Genomic DNA, 9803 nt, shown 5'->3' with positions numbered 1-9803 from the left:
TCAATGAACTCTTTCCATTCGACTGCACGCATTGTTTGGAATTTGATTTGCGCAACTAGGGCTGATACAAGATTTATGGAAGGGAAATACATAATAGACCATCAATAACTCGTGCTACTGTAACATAGCTAACCCTATTGTGAGCGTTTTTGGTGACTTTTCACTTGTGTCTCTTCTTTTCCTTTTCCCTTGCCCCTAATCCACCCAGGACTCCTGTTGACACCGTTTTTGGGCACGTGTCTAGGATGGCAGGATAAGGTGGTAGTATGCTGAGTTGCCGATGAGGATGGTTGCCGATGAAGGAGAAGTTGAACGTGACTAAGTCTACAGGCAGTGATATGACTGTGCCGATGGCTAGATGAGAAGGTCTGCCGATGACTATGGCAAAGGGTCTGCCGATGATACAAAGTGGGAGTCCGGAAGCTGCCGGTCGTTGTGTGGAGGAGTTTCAGTTTGTTACGGGGGATAGTTTTGTTATTTCCTTAATTATTTACATCGTTTTATATACGGATTCCGTGTAATTTGGAATTCGAATTCTAATCGTGTCTGGTTGTAGCTCTTTGAGCAGGGTATAAATATAGACCCTAGGGCCTTGTAATGAAAAATCTATCAATCAATCAAACACACATTTTTACTCATATTCCAGCATCCACTTTTTCGACGACTTCGTCATACTTTTTCCTTTTTACTACGAGTTCTTAGGAATTCGTCGACTTAAGCTCGGCGTGTTCTCAAGTTCCGCGTGAGTACCTCTTAGCCGTGACATCCGGGCGCATCGCTGTTGTCAGGACTAAAGTATTCGAGTTATCACCTTTGCCGATAGTAAGGTCAAATCGGCTGGCACGCTTTAACGTTTGAATCGGGTATTAGCCCTTTGTGTTTGCAGATCAGTTTTGCATCAACACATCTTTTGGCACGCCCGGTGGGACAAGATTCAAGATCAAGATCAACATGTCGATCTCTGACCTCGATCAGGAGAACGTCATCCCCGTGACGGAGGCCAATCTCAAGGATGAGCAGAAGCAAGCTATTGCCCAAGCCATGGAAGACTTCAAGCTGCAATGCCTGAGGTCTTTCAGCATAAACAGGAGCGGCGAGGTGGTTCAGAAAGATGCATTGCCGGCACCACGGCAGGTTACCTTCGAAGCCAATCCTGGCAAGCTTCAAGATATGGTTGACAGCGCTATCAACCGAGCTTTGATCAACCAAGCTGGTGTACTGTCTAATACGGTTTTCAATGCCGTGGCAAGAACTTTCAAGGAAGGACAAATCCCACCAGATTATGTGGGCCCCTCTCATCATCAGCCAACGGCACCAGAGGTCACGGCTCCATCGGCTGCTTTGACGGCTGCAAGTGCACAATCTGCCGTCCCTCCAAGTACATCGGGAGCTACTGGTGCACTATCTGTGCCGATGACAACTAACCCGCAGACTTCAGGAGGGCAGAATAAGCTGACTACAGATATGTTGGCATCGGCAATGTCAGGGTTGACTCTTCCTCCTAACTGGTGGGGTTACGGTATGCCTCCAGAGTTGACACCAGGAACATCACAAATAACTGACATGAGGGGCAAGACTCCTATGACATCGGCGCCTCCCAATGCGCCGGTGAACCAGAGTCCTCGGTATACCACAACTACCACTGCAAGGCCTCACACTGGAAATCCTCAAGATTCAATGTTCCAAATGCCTAATGCATCGGCAGATTCAATGCTGATGCAACAGAGGTCTATGGCACAGTCGGGGTATGTCAATTCAATGATGGTACCCAATTACCAATCATCGGCAGCACCTATGCCGATGAACGCTAATAATGGATGGCTTGGACAGCAAGTCTTTCCACAGTCGCCCCAGCAGAGTTATCAGACTACAGGGTTCCAGCAAGGACAGGTCTATCCCGGGTTCCAAGGTCAGGGGATTCCCAACCAGCCAATGAATTTCGGACAGCAACTCGGGGGACAGCAACTCGGAGGACAGCAAATCGGTGGACAGCAAATCGGTGGACAGCAGTTCGGTGGTCCGCAGATTGGTGGTCAAATAATCAACCCAGTGTTCCGTGCAGATCACGTCCCGAACAGACACGTGGAGGTTCGCCACCAAGTGCCAGATCCGCAGCCGCCTCATCGGCAGGATGCCGATGCATATTGGGCCGATAAGATTGCTGAAGTAATGAGGGAACAATTTGGGATAAAACCCAAAGTCAACACTTACTCTTATCGGACACCGTATCCTCCCGCATATGATTTGATCCCGCTTCCACATCGGTACAAGGTACCGGATTTTATCAAGTTTTCCGGGCAGGATGACACGTCAACCATGGAGCATGTCAACAGGTTCATCATTCAATGTGGAGAGGCTGGTAACAGGGATGAATTGAGGGTTCGTCTATTTTCATCATCATTGTCTGGATCGGCCTTTACTTGGTTCATATCATTACCTCCCAACTCAGTAATTACTTGGGCCGATCTGGAGAAACAATTCCACAAATACTTCTTCTCTGGGGTTCATGAGAAGAAAATCACCGACTTGGTCAAGTTGAGGCAACGTAATGATGAGTCGGTTGAGGGTTTCGTGCAGAGGATACGGGAGGTCAAGAATAAATGCTATAGCTTGGTTCTAGATGATCGGCAGCTAGCCGATTTGGCTTTCCAGGGTCTGTTGCCACATATCAGGGATAAGTATGCCTCTCAGGAGTTCGAAAGTTTAAGTCATTTGGTGCAGAGGATTTCTGATCAAGACATCAAGCCTTTCGAGCCCAAAAGAGCATGGAATAAGAAAGTGTCATTTGTCGATGAAGCAACAAGCTCAGATTCTGATGAGGAACCAGTCATCGGCTTGGCAGAATGGGTAAAAAACAAGAAGCCGATGTCTTGTCCTTTTGGGCAGAAGGAACCAGAGAAGTTTGCTTTTGACACCGCTAAGGCCGATAGGATATTTGACTTTCTACTTCAGGAAGGTCAGATCAAACTGTCACCTAATCATGTGATCCCATCGTCAGAGGAGTTAAAGAGGATGAGATATTGCAAGTGGCATAATGCAACTTCCCATGACACCAACGAGTGCAAAGTATTCAGACAGCAGCTGCAATCGGCTATAGAGTCTGGGAGAATCAAGTTTGACAGTTCCAAGGTCCAAAAGCCGATGAAGATAGACCAACATCCTTTCCCGACAAACATGCTGGATGCCAAGGGGAAGGCTAAGGTCTTAACATCGGAGACAGCTGAGAAGAGTGCATCGGTAGATCCTCAGCATCAAGTTACTACTGCCGATGCAAGAAGTAAGGGCTTGGTCTAGGAAGGAACTAGCTCAGGAAAGCCTCCTCGGTCTGGTATCGTTATAACTCATAGAAGGCCTCGAGAAAATTGGCAACAACGGGAGGATCGGTATCGGCGCCAGCAAGAAGATTATCGACGGGAAGAAGAAAGACGCCGACAGGAGTGGAATCGACACAGAGATCATTGGAATTGTCCGTTCTTCATCCATTGTTGGGAGGAAAATATCAAGCTTCCTACTGTCAGAGACTGCCCTGAGTGCAACGGTTATGATCGGTACGATAGGACCGATCGGCGTTATCATGATGATGATCGGCGATTTAATGGGTCAATCAGAGGAAGGGCGTCAGTTCATGATCGGCTGGGGGGCAGGCTTAGCATGCACGATAGGCTTGGTAACCGTGTCCAGTATTTTCCCAGGAACCAGGAGGAGCTCGAGGAGATGGCTAATGCGCGAGTTCCCGATGAGTTCATATTTTGCAGGGATGCTAACACGCATCGTATGGAGTCAAGGGAGAACCGACGCCCGGCAGCAAGGCAAAAGCCACTTCCTCCATGGTGTCCTGAAGGATTAACCAAGACACAGAAAAGGAGATTGCAACGTGAAAGGCAAGAGGAGCTAAGCAAGGGCGAGAACTCTGGAAGTCAGCAGCCATCAGACACTAAGAGGGAAGGTCCATCGGCAGGAGTCAACATGGTCTTTATGTTGCCGATGGAGTTTCTTGCACCATCCAGTGATGATGAGTTGGAATTTTCTGATCAGATAGCTCAGCTGGCTCTGGATCCGATGACGGCTATCTTTGAGAAACCTGCCGATGACGAGAGACAGCATCTCAAAGCTCTGTTCGTCAAAGAAAGGGTTGATGGGCAGCCAATGACCAAGATCCTAGTTGATGGTGGAGCTGCTATTAATATTATGCCGTATGCAGTATATCGGAAGCTTGAGAAAGGGGATCAGGATTTGACCAAGACCGATATGATGCTCAAAGACTTTGAAGGAAACGTGTCTCCGGTCAAGGGGGTAATATGTGTGGAGTTGACCATCGGCAGCAAAACCTTGCCGACAACTTTCTTCGTGATCGGTGGAAAGGGTGCTTACAACTTATTGTTGGGAAGAGATTGGATTCATGCTAATTGTTGCATCCCATCTACAATGCACCAATGCTTGGTTCAGTGGGTAGGTGACAAGATTGAGGTTGTCCCGGGAGATTCTTCTTATGTCATTGCATCGGCAGAAGCGGATACTTATGAGAGGACCAGGTGCATTTCAGGAGAAGTTTGGGAGAAAGATTTTCTCAAAGTTGCCGATTATGAGATTCCACCGATCCAAGCAGTCGGTTCTGACGACGGTTTTTAATGGATAGATTCGCCGATGATGGAAAATTAGGCCAGGGATTCACAACGGCCGATGATTTGGTAGAAGTAGATATAGGTAGTGGTGACAAGCCTAGACCTACTTTTATTAGTGCTAAATTAGATCCTGAGTGTAAGCAACAATTAACTGATTTGTTAAAGGAATATAAAGATTGCTTTGCTTGGGATTACACCGAGATGCCTGGTTTAGACCGATCAATTGTTGAACATCGGTTACCCATCAAGTCTGGATTTCGGCCACATCAGCAACCAGCTCGCCGATGTAATCCTAACATTCTACCTGATATTAAGGCTGAAATCACCAAGCTCATTGAAGCTAAGTTTATTCGGCAGTGTCGGTATGCCGAATGGATTTCTAATGTTGTTTCGGTTTACAAGAAAAACGGGAAGCTTCGGGTGTGCATTGATTTCAGGAATCTCAGTAAAGCTACGCCGATGGTTGGATACCCAATGCCTGTTGCCGATCTATTGGTTGACGCTGCGGCTGGTCATCGGGTCATCAGCTTTATGGACGGCAATGCAGGATACAATCAAATATTCATGGCAGAGGAAGATATTCCAAAAACCGCATTTAGGTGTCCTGGTCATGTTGGGTTATTTGAATGCATAGTCATGACCTTTGGGTTGAAGAATGCTGGTGCTACTTATCAAAGGGCCATGAATTTTATGTTTCATGAGTTCATCGGCAAGCTGGTGGAGATATATATTGATGATGTGGTGGTTAAGTCGGGGGATTTCTCAAAGCATCTTGCCGACTTGCGAAAAGTGTTAGAGTGCACAAGGGAACATGGATTGAAGATGAATCCTAACAAGTGTGCATTTGGTGTATCGGCAGGGCAGTTTCTTGGTTTCATGGTACATCAAAGGGGGAATGAAATTAGTCAAAGATCTATTGATGCCATCAATAAGATAGTGGCCCCTACCAACAAGACTGAGCTCCAGTCCTTGATCGGCAAGGTAAATTTTATCAGGAGATTTATATCCAATCTGTCTGGTAAGATTCGTGCTTTCAGTCCTCTTCTTAAATTGAAAGCCGATCAAGAATTTATTTGGGGAAAAGAGCAGCAGTTGGCTTTGGATGAAATCAAGAAATATCTAGTAAATCCTCCAGTTCTAGTTCCACCTCAACAAGGAAAGCCCTTCAGATTGTATTTGTCTACCGATGGAGCGGTTATCGGTTCAGCTTTGGTCCAAGAATTTGAAGGGAAAGAGAGGGTAATTTACTACTTGAGTAGGAGATTGATTGATGCTGAAACCAGATATTCGGCCATCGAAAAACTATGCCTATGCTTGTATTTTTCGTGTATCAAACTGAGGCATTACTTGCTATCGGCCGAATGCACTGTTGTTTGCAAGGACGACGTGGTCCGGTACATGCTATCCATGCCGATTATGAGTGGCAGGATCGGTACATGGATTTTAGCGCTGTCGGAGTTCGATCTGCGTTACGAATCGGCCAAGGCAGTCAAAGGGCAGATTATGGCCGATTTTGTGACTCAGCATTGCGGTGTAGTGGAAGCCTTGGAAATTGTACCCTGGACGCTTTTCTTTGATGGATCTACCTGTGACCGGGGGGCAGGAATCAGCATTGTATTAATTTCCCCTAAGGGGAGGAAGTATGAGTTTTCCTTACCGATTGTTGCTACATCAACGAATAATCAGGCAGAGTATCAGGCTCTAATCAAGGGATTGGAATTGTTGAGGGAAGTTCGTGCTGATGCTGTTGAAATCTTCGGAGATTCTATGTTGGTTATAAATCAATTGGCCGGGAGTTATGAATGCCGGAGCGAGATTCTCATTACTTATTACGAGAAGAGCATGCAACTGTTAAAGGAATTCAAGGATTTCCGATTAGAGCATGTTCCTCGATTGCATAATGAAGAGGCCAATCGATTGGCTCAGCATGCCTCGGGATATCAGCCTATGATTAATGCGATATCGGCAATCGGTGCCGATGATTGGAGGAAGGAAATTATTGATTATCTAAAAGATCCATCTAAAAAAGTTGAAAGACGAGTTCGGTTTCAAGCAACCAAATATGTGCTCCTTGAAGATGAATTGTACTATCAAACTGTTGACGGAATTCTTCTCCGATGCTTGGGTGATGATGAAGCTAGAAGTTTGATGGGAAAAATCCATGAAGGAGTGTGTGGGGCGCATCAGTCAGCTTTTAAAATGAAGTGGATGATTCGAAGGAATGGATATTTTTGGCCGACCATACTTGAAGATTGTTTTAAGTATTTCAAGGGGTGTCAAGGTTGTCAAAAGTTTGGTAATATTCAAAGAGCACCCGCATCGGCTATGAATCCTATAATAAAGCCTTGGCCGTTCCGGAGATGGGCTATCGATCTGATCGGCCAGATTTATCCACCATCTAGCAAAGGGCATAAGTTTATTCTAGTTGCCACTGATTATTTCACTAAGTGGGTTGAAGCTATTCCTCTGAAGAAAGTCATATCGGCCAATATGATTGATTTTGTAAAGGAGCATATTATTTACCGATTTGGGATCCCTCAAACGATTACTACCGATCAGGGCACTATGTTCACATCGGGGGAGTTTGATGAATTCGCAATCGGTATGGGGATTAAAGTGTTGAATTCTTCTCCTTATTATGCTCAAGCCAATGGGCAGGCCGAGGCGTCTAACAAAGGAATTATCAAGCTTATTAAACGAAAGATTGAAGAAAATCCTAAGCGATGGCATACATTGTTAAATGAAGCATTGTGGTCTTATCGGATGGCTTGTCATGGATCAACCAAGGTGTCACCCTATCAATTGGTGTATGGACATGATGCGGTGTTGCCTTGGGAAATTAAGGCTGGATCTAGGCGATTATCGTTTCAAGATCAATTAACTGCCGACGATTATGCCACTTTGATGACCGATGAATTGGATGATCTAGCAGGGCATCGGTTAAAAGCTTTAATGAGCATAGAAGAAAATAAGAAGAGAGTTGCTAGATGGTATGATAAGAAAGTGAAGGCTAAGGAGTTTGCCGATGGGGATTTGGTATGGAAATTAATTTTACCAATCGGGACTAAAAGTTCGAAGTTTGGAAAGTGGTCTCCTAATTGGGAGGGTCCTTATCGGATAAGTCGATCGGCTCCTGGTAATGCCTACATTCTAGAAACCCTCGAAGGAGTTGAATTTCCCAGAGCATTAAACGGCAAATATTTAAAGAGGTACTACCCCAGCATGTGGGTCGATGCATAAAAGTTTAGGTGCCGATAACACTCCTTTCGGTTGGATCCAAATGTTCGGGGCAGGACTTGGTGTTTCAAAAGATGCCGATAACAGTCCTATCGACTAGACTAAAAGCTGAGGAAGCAGGAAAGCACAGATATGATGCCGATAAAAACTTTATGTGTTTAGCAGTGCCTGGATTGCCGATATAGCGCGCAGCCGGATTTGGTTGGCTACTTCTATCTCCTTAATGTCATCATCGGCAGAACCTTCTATCGGCTTTAGCTTCTTCTTCAGTTGAAGTGCCTTGCGACCGTGAACATTTCGCTCATGCTCAAGAAGCTTGATGGTCTCTGGCAATTGGCTCTCTTCCTGTTGGGCTTGGGATAAGGCATCCTCCACTTCCTTGAGTTCCGCCAATAGGGGTTCTCTTCTTGCCGATAGATCGGATATTTTCTGTTTCAGCACGTCTCCTGAAGATCTCAGGATGCCGATGTTCTTGCGCTTCTCATCAGTCAAGAGTTTCTCTTTCCTCATTTCATCGGAGAGTTGAGTCTGAGCGGCTCTATCGGCAAGACGCCGAGAAGCTCTCTGGTACTGCAGCTGGCGACTCTCCAAATGAGCGGCTTGGAACAGGATTTCTTCGACGTCGGCTGGGATTTGGCCTCTGAGAGTTCTGAACAGGGTCTTGGTAGGGTCGAAGTCATCAACCAATTGCGCTGTTTCCTGGTGAAGGAGAGCTGACAATTCTTCCAGCCTGGCCCTGATCTCTGCCGATGTAATGCCAACTGTCTGAGAAGAGCTTGCTTCTTCGCCTTCTTCTTCAGAGAGATCGATGGCGAAGGAGAACAGGCTATCGGGAGAATCTTGTTCCTGGGAGGGAAAGCAAGGTTAGCTCATATTCAGAGAATCGGCAAATAATGCTGACGGTAAACGGTGACTTACTTGCTTCAAGGCAATCTCTTGCCTTTGACTGAGAGGTGCTGACGGAGCTGCAGGCTGATCGGCCAAAGATGCCGATGGAACTACAGGTTGATCGGCTGAGGTTGCCGATGGAACGATATCGACTGAAAGAAGACAAAAGGGGTTATGAGACTAAATGAGAATAAGTTCATCGGCAACGGTATTGTTAAAGTATGTTACCTGGAGGAGGAACAACAGTTGTCTGAATCGGGAGAACCGCCGATGATATAATTGGACCCACCGGACCAGTTGTTTGTTCACCCGCATCAGCTGATGTACCTTCTGTTTGAGGCTCTTCCTGCTGGGGTTCTTCCATCTGTGGTGCTTCCTGCATTGATTGGGGAGATGGTGCTTGCTGTGTCTGGACTTCTGGAGAAGAAGGGGAAGACTCCACTGGGATTGGAGATACCGGAGGAGGGGGAGTTGCCACTTTTTGGCGTTTCGTTTCGGCCCTGGTACTCTTGGCACCCTTTCTCTTTGGCTGGCTGGACTGGAGGGCATCGGCACCTTGGCGTGTGACTTTTGCCGATGCACTGGTTTGCTGCAATAACGAACAAGGGTTTATAAGTATAAATATAGCCGATATAAAGATAGTCAGCGTGAAAGAAAAGGATTTGACAAATTGCCTTGAAAGCCCGCGCCAGAGTGGGAGCAGCTACCGTTGGTGATGTTTGGGTTCTCCTGGTGGTGACTTTCCTGAGGCGCACACCCCGATGCACGATGGAAGCCAGAGTGGGAGCATTGTGGCCGATTGAGGAAATCGGGCCTGATGGAAACAAGTCGATCGGCTTGCCACTCCTGCTAACCGATGGGGGGATGTTGTCAACCTGCAAAAGGAATACAAGGGTAAGCTACCGATGGAAATAATATTGAGAAAATGAAACATCGGTTGGAGATACTTACAGTGTCATCGGGAATTTCGTATTCGGAGTCGATCATGCCGCGGTATGAAAGGGCCGATCTGCAGAATAGATGCTCTTTCCATTCTGCCCACCATAACTTGTATGC

Source organism: Sorghum bicolor, chromosome 5 (assembly GCF_000003195.3).
Source record: "Sorghum bicolor cultivar BTx623 chromosome 5, Sorghum_bicolor_NCBIv3, whole genome shotgun sequence".
Lineage (NCBI taxonomy): Eukaryota > Viridiplantae > Streptophyta > Magnoliopsida > Poales > Poaceae > Sorghum > Sorghum bicolor.
The sequence above is the reverse complement of the archived record's forward strand: the minus strand, read 5'-3'. Positions refer to the sequence as shown.